Below are 9817 nucleotides of genomic sequence, written 5' to 3' on the forward strand. Positions count from 1 at the left end.
CGTCTGGAGCCTGTGCTCCGCAATGGGAGAGGCCACAACAGTGAGAGGCCCGCATACCGCAAAAAAAAAAAAAAAAAAAAAAAAAAAAAACCCTGAAGATGATTTTTTTTGGGGAAAAAAACTGACAATACCAAGTGTTGACAAAGACATGGAGCAACTGGAACTCTTATACATTGAGGGTGTGATGCAAAATGGTACAGCCACTATGGAAAATGGGTTGGCAGTTTTTTATAAAGTTAAACATACACTTACACATGACTCAGCAATCCCACTCCTGGGTATTTGTCCAGGGGAAATGAAAACCTATGTGCACACAAAAACCTGTACGTGCCCATGAAATAGAGACAATATTTGCAAATCATGTAACTGGTAAGGGACTAGTCTCCAAGCTATATACAGAACTATTAGAAGTTTACAACAAAAAGACAAATAACCCAAGAAAAAAATGGGCAAGTGTTGGGGGGAGGGAGGGAGGAACAGGTGAAACACAGAGGATTGTTAGGGCAGTGAAACTACTCTGTATGATACTATAATGATGGCTATGCATCGTTATACATTCGTCCAAACCCACAGAATGTACAACATGAAGAGTAAGTTCTAATTAAACTATGGACTCTGGCTGATGATGGGTCAATGTAGGTTCATCACCTGTGACAAATGCGCCACTCTGGTGGAGGATGTTGGTATCTGGGGAGGCTGTGCATGAGTGGGGCAGGAGATGTAAGGGAAAACTCTGAATACCTTCTTCTCAATTTTGCTGTGAACCTAAAACTTCTCTAAAACCAAAGTCTATTAAAACAAAACAAAATGGGTAAAGGATTTGAATGGACATCTCTCCAAAAAAGATATACAAATGGCCAGTAAGCACGTGAAAAGATGCTCGACATCACTAGTAATTAGGTAAATGGAAATCAAAACCACAGTGAGATACCACTTCACACCCACTAGGATGGCTATACTAAAAAAGACAGACAATAACAGGTGTTAGCCAGGATGTGGAGATATTGGAAACATCATACTCTGCTGGTGGGAATGTAAAATGGTGCAGCTGATTTGGGAAACAGTCTGGCAGTTCTTTAAAAAGTTAAACTTATAGGGCTTCCCTGGTGGCGCAGTGGTTGAGAGTCCGCCTGCCGATGCAGGGGACACGGTTTGTGCCCCGGTCCGGGAAGATCCCACATGCCGTGGAGCGGCTGGGCCCGTGAGCCATGGCCGCTGAGCTTGTGCGTCCGGAGCCTGTACTCCGCAACGGGAGAGGCCATAGCAGTGAGAGGCCTGCGTACCGCAAAAAAAAAAAAAAAAAAAAAAAAAAAGTTAAACTTATAGCTACCATATGACCCAGCAATTTTTATTCCCAGGTGAAGAGAATTGAAAATATATGCCCACGTAAAAACTTGTACATGAAAGAAAAGTAGAAACAACCCAAATGGCCATCAATGGGTGAATGGATAAAGAAATTGCGGTCTATCCATACAATGGAATATTATCCAGTCATACCAAGGAATGATGCACTGATTCATGCTATGACGTGGATGAACCTCAAAACCATTATGCTGAGTGAAAGAAGCCAGACACAAAACGTCACATGTTGTATGATCCCATTTATATGAAATGCCCAGAACAGGCAAATCCACAGAGACAGAAGATAGATACACGGTTGCCAGAGGCTGAGGGAGGGGGAATGGGGAGTGACTTCTAATGGGTATGGGGTTTCTTTTTGAGGTGATGAAAATGTTCTGGAATTGAATAGTGGTGAAGGTTACACAACATTGTGAACGTACTCAATGTGACTGAATTGTGCACTTTAAAGGGTGACTTTTATGATATGTGAATTGTATTTCAGCTTAAAAATTTTTTTGTACATAAATTTTTATAGCAGCCTTATTCATAACCTTCAAAAACGGGAAACAACACAAATGTCCTTCGCCTCGGGAATGGATAAACAAACTGTGGTTTGTCCATATGATAGAATACTACTTGGCCATAAAAAAGAATGAACTATTGATATGCACAATGTGAATGGATCTCAAATGCATTACGCTTAGTGAAAGAAGCCTCACTTCTTTCAAGTGATTCAAGAAGACATCTACTAGATGATTTCATCCACTTATGTGACATTCTCAAAAAGACAAGACTATAGGAACAGAAAATATATTAATGGTTGCCAGGGGCTGGGAGGTGGGAGGAGGAACAAGGGAATTTGGGGGGTGATGGAACTGTTCTATATCTTGATTGTAGTGTTGGTGACATGGCTGTATTCATTTGTGAAAACTCATAGTACTGTACACAAAAAGGGTGAATCTTATTGCTTGTCAATACATTTTTTAAATGAAGACAATAACAAAACTAATTTTTAAAGACCTCCTTGTTCCCCATTGCCTCGTGGTTGAAGTCCAAATTCCTATGCCTGACCCCATCAAACACTTTGTGATTTGGTTATGTAACTCCCCCCCCAATTAATTAATGTTCAATTAATGATTGAACATGTACTGTGTGCCAGGTGCTGTCCTAGGTCCTGGTAATACATTTGTGGAAAAAAATGAGTTCCTGATCTCATGGATCTCACATTCCAGTGAGCAAGCAACCAAATAAACACATAATTAGTCAGGAGGGCTAAGTTCTAAGAAGAAAAATAAAACAGGGCAGAGATAGATAGAAATGAGGTTGAGCTATGTAGATTAGGAAGGGAAGGCACCTCTGTTGGGGTGACATATGAGTAGTGACTGGAAGGAAGTGAGTGGGAAGTAAGCTGTGTGAGAAGAGAGTCCTTGGCAGTGGGAACAGCAAGTGCAAAGGCACTGAGGCTGGAGCAAGCATCACACAGTTGAGAGAGAGCAAGCCAGCCAGTGCTGTATGTAGGGGCTCAGCAAGCACTAACTATGATTAAGTTAATTAATAACTGTTAATTAAGCTGCTGCTCATGTCTGCCATTAGAGGCTGCTTCTCTGATACACCAGCTCCAATGATGGAATTTTTTTCTTTTTTGCATTTCCAAGAAATCAGTTTTCATGGTATAAATAAATTAATTTTATCTTGGCATAGATCAATTTCAGCTTTATTATGTTAAACTATATGCAACAATACCTTATAGTATATCCTGGACTTCAACCATGAGGCAATGGGGGACAAGGAGGTCTTTTTAAATCTCCTTATAATATAGGCTATAGGACTTCCCTGGTTGCACAGTGGTTAAGAATCTGCCTGCCTATGCAGGGGACACAGGTTCGATCCCTGGCCTGGGAAGATCCCACAGGCCACGGAGCAACAAAGCTTATGCGCCACAACCGCTGAGCCTGTGCTCTAGAGCCTGCGAGCCACAACTACTGAGCCCGTGTGCTGTAACTACTGAAGACTGTGTGCCTAGAGCCTGTGCTCCGCAACAAGAGAAGCCATTGCCATGAGAAACCTGCACACTGCAAGAAAAGTAGCCCTCTCTCTCCGCAACTAGAGAAAGCCCACGTGCAGCAAAGAAGACCCAACACAGCCAAAAAAAAAAAAATAATATAGGCTGTAGAACTCAGAATCATAATAACAATACTGCATGTCACTAATCACCAGGGAAATGCAAATCAAAACCACAATGAGATATCACTTCACATCTGCAAAAACAAAACAAAACAAAAACACACAAAAAACAAGTGTTGGCAGTGATGTGGAGAAATTGGAACCCTTGCACACTGTGGGTGGGAATGCAAAATGGTGCAGCCTCTGTGGAAAACAGTATGGATGTTCCTCAAAAATTAAAAATAGAACTACCATATGATCCAGCAATCCCACTTCTGGGTATAAATCTAAAAGAATGTAAATCAGGACTTTGAAGAGATGTTAGCATTCTTATGTCCGTTGTAGCACTGTTCACAGTACCCACAATATGGAAACAGCCTGAAAGTCCATCAATGAATGAATGGATAAAGATGTGGTATATATATAAACAGTGCAATATTATTCAACCTGTAAAAAGAAGGAAATTCTGCAATATGTGACAACATGGTTGAACTTTGAGGATGTTTGCTAAGTGAAATAAACCGGTCACAGAAAGACAAACACTGCATGATTCCACTTATATGAGATATCTAAAATAAATTCTTGGAAGCAGAGAGTAGAAAAGGTTGGCAGGGACTTGAGGGAGGAAATGAGACGTACTAATCAATAGGCATAATATTTCAATCATGCAAGATGAATAAGCTCCAGAGATCTGCTGGACAACATTGTATCTCTAGCCAACAATAATGTAGTATACACTTTGTTAAGAGGGTAGATCTCAAGTTAAGTGTTCTTACCACAATAAAATAAAATAAATAAAATAAAATAAAATACATTCAACTACCATACAACCCGGCACTTGCACTCATGGGCAACCCCCAGAGAAATGAAAACTTATATTCACACAAAAACCTATAATGGCTATTTTATTCATAATAGCCCAAAACAGGAAACACCTCATTTGCCCTTCTTCACTGTAATTGAACCAAACTTGGGTCTGCTTGCCTGCATGCAGCAAATCCAATCTACTGACACCAGGTCTTGCTGAAGGAAAGTTCAGTGTTTTTTGCAAGGTGCCCAATGCAGGGCCAAACAAGAAGAATGGGCAGCTCATGCTCAAAAGACCTGAACTCCCGGATGGCTTTCAGGGAAGTGTTTTTAAAGGCAAGGTGAGGCAGAGGGTCATAGGATGCGGGATCAGCTCGTGTATGTCCTTTTGATTGGTTGGTGGTGAGGTAGCAGGGCAGTGTTTGGGGAATCTCAATCATCAACCTTCTGGTTCCAACCGGTCTGGGGTCTACATGCTGGTGGTCAGCATGCAGTTAACGTCTTCCATCTGGTAGGGGTTTTAGTATCTGCAAAACAACTCAAGGATATGACTCAGAATATTATCTATAGACCTTGAGGAGGAACCAAAGGTCCCTTACTTTGTTTAATGGCTAAACTATTATTATTTTGTCTCACTTGATTGTTTTCTTTTGTTTCTGCACCTTCTCACTTCTCTGATTAAGTTTGCTCTTTGGAACTTGGGGAAGGCGTAGGAGGCTAAAGCTTGTCTACAAACAAGAGGTGGAGGACATGGGGTGTGTCTCCAGGAAGGCCCTGCAGGGTCCTGCTCAGTTTCATCATCACATCATACCAGGAGCTATACCATGTCACCAACAACATTGGCTTTGATCACTTGGAAGGCGATATGTCCCATGTTTTCCCACCATACCCTATGTTTTTTCCCTTTCCATACCCTATTCTTTGGAAATACTGTGGATTGTCTTACAGAAATGCTTCTTACAGGAGTCCTTGATGGCTCAGAGGGAGATGTGATAAAGCACAGGCATTGACAACCTAGAGTTGGAAAGTGATTTTGAAGAGTATACTCTGAATATGAAGACATTTAGGAAGCCTTAACTGATTCACTGGTTTTCTCTGTATGTATACACAGCAGTAGCATATAATGAAAATCTCAAGACTCTTCAAAAGGATATAAAATAAACATTTTAAGGGATCAAAAGCATTGTGTCATAGTTCACTTGTCACATTTTCCCTCTCAGAACACAAATTATCAGTGGGGGTAATACTGCCCCCAAGGGGGTGAAAATTGGTTTGCGGGGAGGAGGTGACAAAAAAAATCTTAGATATTTCAGTGGTTTGTGGTCCTCCAAAGCTTAACCCTCCCTGGCAAAATCTTATTCATCAGCATTTAACTTCTCTAATTAAATTAAATTAAAATGGTCTCTTTAGGGGGGAATAAGGGGGGAAAAATGGTTGAAAAACACTTTCTTAAGGTTTATAAAACAGTGATGCATCTAATTTGAGCGGATGGCCTCATAGTGGTTGACAAAAGCAAGGATCAAACACTACTCAGTGTGCGTTGGATTATGCCTGTGCCTCAGCTTCCCGACCTATAAAATCAGGATGGTTTACATAATAGGGTGGCTGTGAGAGTAAATTAGATGATCTCCATATGAGTCCATATAAAGTATTAGCTGTTATTGTTATCATCATCATCACTCCCATTTTATAAAAGAGGAAAGAGAAGCTCAGAGAGGTCAGACCACTTGCTCCAGGGCACACAGCCTTGGAAGTGCCAAAAAGGAGCTCCAAGGCTGCTGGGTTGGCTTGGGGAAGACAGATGTCCACACCTGAATCTTTCCTGTCCCTCCCTGCGGAGTTGATTCTGTCGTGGACAGCCCCACAAGTAAGCTGGCGCCACTTGGTCGCCCCCATTCACTGGCACAGGGAAGCCCCTTCTTTCTTTTTCTTTTTTTAAAATTTGTATTGGGGTACAGTTGATTTACAATGTTATGTTAGTTTCAGGAGTACAACAAAGTGAATCTGTTATATATATATTTACATCCACTCCTTTCTTGGCGATCTCATCAATTCCGGTTCGCCAAAGGTTGAGCCTATGGCTGGAGAATTGGGCAGTGGTTTGCTGCCCCCTGCAGGTAGAATGGGAAAAGGCAGGCATCGTGCCCTCCTTTGTCGACCCCCTCTAGATTTGGGGGCGCTTGCTTCTCTCTTCTTTTTTCTCCTCCACCCCCATAATGCCCTCCAAAAAATGTCCCTGGCACAATTTGGGCGACAGCAGTCCAAATTTAAATGCACAAATGCACATACTCTTGGACTCAGCAATTCCACTACTACAGATTCAGGCCACTTGCAAAAGTCAGATAAGATTTGTGGGCACCTAGGTGGTCATTGGTTGGGGAGGGCTTCACTCAGCCACAGGACATCCAGCTTTGAGGAAGGTGGGGTGGAAATGTACCTGCTGTCTCGTAAAGAGCTTCAAGACATTTTGATAAGTGAAAAGCTGAAGGCAGAAATAAAAGAACATCGCAAAGATATATATATATATATATATATATATATATATATATACATACATATATATATGTTGGCATATACACATTTTGGGCTGCAAAGAATCAAAATGAACTTGTTAATCGCTTTGGAAGGAGGTGAGAAGGGAAGCTTCTACTTTTTCGCTTTCCTTTTTCTTTCTTTCTTTTAACCATTTTTTTTACTGTGTGGTTTTCTTACACAGAACATGTGGATTTATACATATATCTTAATGTCAGCAAAGGATTATGGGAGATTTGGGGCTTCTTCCCTGTTTCTCTCAGTGTTAAAATCCCAATGATAAAATTTTTAACTCAATACATGAAATCAGTCACAGTATTCTCATGGGGCAAGGGTCAGTGACAAAGCAAGTATAGAATAAGATCCCATTTTTATTTTTTTAAATTATAAATAATAATAGACTGAAATAGAAATCAAAACACTAACAGATTTTTTTTTCTGGATGGGAGCGATTTCTACTGTCTTCTTTGGGTTTCTCTGTATTTTTTTCTATTACGTATTCCACAATTAATGTTTGTATATCTTTTGTAATCTGAAAAAAGATAGATACACAGCATTGTGAATGCATTTAATGTTGATGAGTGGTACAATTTAAAGTGGTTACAATGGTAAATTTTATGTTTTATGATACTTACCTGGTTGGTTATTGCAAGGTTACTTTTCTTTAGGGGATGGTAGGAGTCTATCAGGCAGATGACCTAACTAGTGCTAACCAGGCAATTCCTGATTGACTACTTTGAGATTCCATTTCTGGAAAAGCCAAAACTGTAATTAAGTCTCAGTTGGTGATGTGGCACTTAGTATAAGTGACTCCATTTGAGGTCTTTCCATTTATTGATTCGAGGCTTATTTACTACATAAAGTGAGTTCCCTCTATGTTCCATGAAAAAATGAGAGGAGAGACATGGGGCTGACAGCATTTTCATCCAGGGCAGAGGAAGATGATCCACATTGAAAAATATAATGTTTAAAAGAATGGAAGGGAACAAAGATAGAACTGTGTTTTGGTTATGACAATAGTTCTGCTTATTCAACAAACAAATTACTTGTGATATCAGGGAATTAAAAGCCCAACTCACTGGAGTCCCAAGTGTTATGACACTATTAGATCAGGTTTTTTGGTACACCTTCTGCAACTATTTTCTCTTAACACAGCCTCAAAGCCAGAGTGGCTGAGAATCAACATTTTATTCTGAGGAAAACCAAATCTTGCTACAATTCTACCTCAAGAAGCAAAGGCATCTGGAGTGAGCCCAAGAGAAGTGAGAAATATGTCCATACAAAGATATATACTACGTTCACAGAAGCTCTGTTCATTATAGCCACGAACTGGAAACAACCCAGATATCTATCCACAGGGGAGTGGATAAGCAAGTTGAATACATTTATATATAATTGTGCTACCGAACCAAACTTGGGTCGCTTGCTTGTGTGCAGTAAAGCCAACTTACTGACACTGGACTGTGGTGAAGGAAAGTGTAGTGTTTATTGCAGGGTGCCAAGCAAGGAGTCCAGGTGGCTAGTGCTTAAAAGGCCTGAACTCCCTAAAGGCTTTCAGGGAAAGATTTTTAATGACAGTGTGAGGAAGGGAGATTGTGGGGTATGTGATCAGCTCATGGACCTTCTTCTGATTGGTTGGTCAGGAGGCAATTGGGAGTCAACATCGTCAATCTTCTGGTTCCAACAGGTCTGGGATCTATGTGCTTGTGGTCAGCATACAGTTAACTTCTTCTACCTGGTGGGGAAACCCTCAAAGGGTATGGCTCAGAATATTATCTGTAGCCCTTGAGGAGGAACTGAATGTCCTTGACTTTGGTTTTGTTTTTTAAGTATTTATTTTGGCTATGCTGGGTCTTAGTAGCGGCATGCGGAGTCTTAGTTGCGGCATGCATGCAGGATCTAGTTCCCCAACCACGGATCGAATCCAGGTTCCCTGCATTGGGAGCGCAGAGTCTTAGCCACTGGACCACCAGGCAAGTCCCCTTGACTTTATTTAATGGCTGACCTATTATTACTTTGTCTTCCTTTCTTTCTCCATGGTTTCACTTCTCTGATTAAATTTACACTTTGGAACTTGGGGACAGCCTAGGAGGCTAAAGCTCTTCTACAAACGAGAGGCAGGCAGAAGACATGGTGGGTGAGTGGGTGGGGGAGGGTGTGTTCCAGGAAGGGTCCTACTCAGTTACAACGGAATAACACTTACCAATAAAAATGCAGTACTGTTATACCCAACAACAGGCAGAATCTCAAACACACTATGCCCAGTGCAAGTACTCTAACTCAAGAGAACACATGGTTTATGATTCCACCTATATGAAACTTTAAAAAAAGACCATTATGACCTATCGTGAGAAAAAACAAATTTGGAGTTACCTGGGGAAAGGGATGGAAGAATTAACTGTAAAGAGGAACAAAGGAATTTGGGGGTGAAGGAATGTTCTTTATCTTGATTCTGAAGGTGATTACATAGGTGTATAAATGTGACTACACTCGTGGAAGGCTACAATTTAAATGGGTGCATTTTACTCTTTATAAATTGTACCTCAATGAAATCGATTTTTATTTTAAATACCACGAACATATATTTCACATACTACCGTCATTTACCAAAAGCTGAAAAACTAAGGAGTACTTATTAGGCTTACAAAATTAGGTTATCTATTGAATCCTCAAAATATGGCAATAAAGGAGAACAGAACATTCAAATAACGCGCAAAACACTCAATAAAACGTTGGGTTTTAGGAAACCGGTGCTTTGTCAAAAAGGCTTCCCAGATCTAGGTGCCCAAGGCGGGGGAAATTGGAAGTGGGCGCCAAAGCCGGAAGTGTGGCAGGAAACAGGATGCAGAAGGTGGGGACGCGCTTGACTCTCTAAGTCCCGCCCTGAACCCGGAAGTGTGGCCCACGTCCAGGTGCAACTACGCATGCGCACAGCCTAGATCGGCCAATCAAAAGGAAGGAAGGCGGGCGTTCG

Source organism: Stenella coeruleoalba (genome assembly GCF_951394435.1).
Source record: "Stenella coeruleoalba genome assembly, chromosome: 3".
Lineage (NCBI taxonomy): Eukaryota > Metazoa > Chordata > Mammalia > Artiodactyla > Delphinidae > Stenella > Stenella coeruleoalba.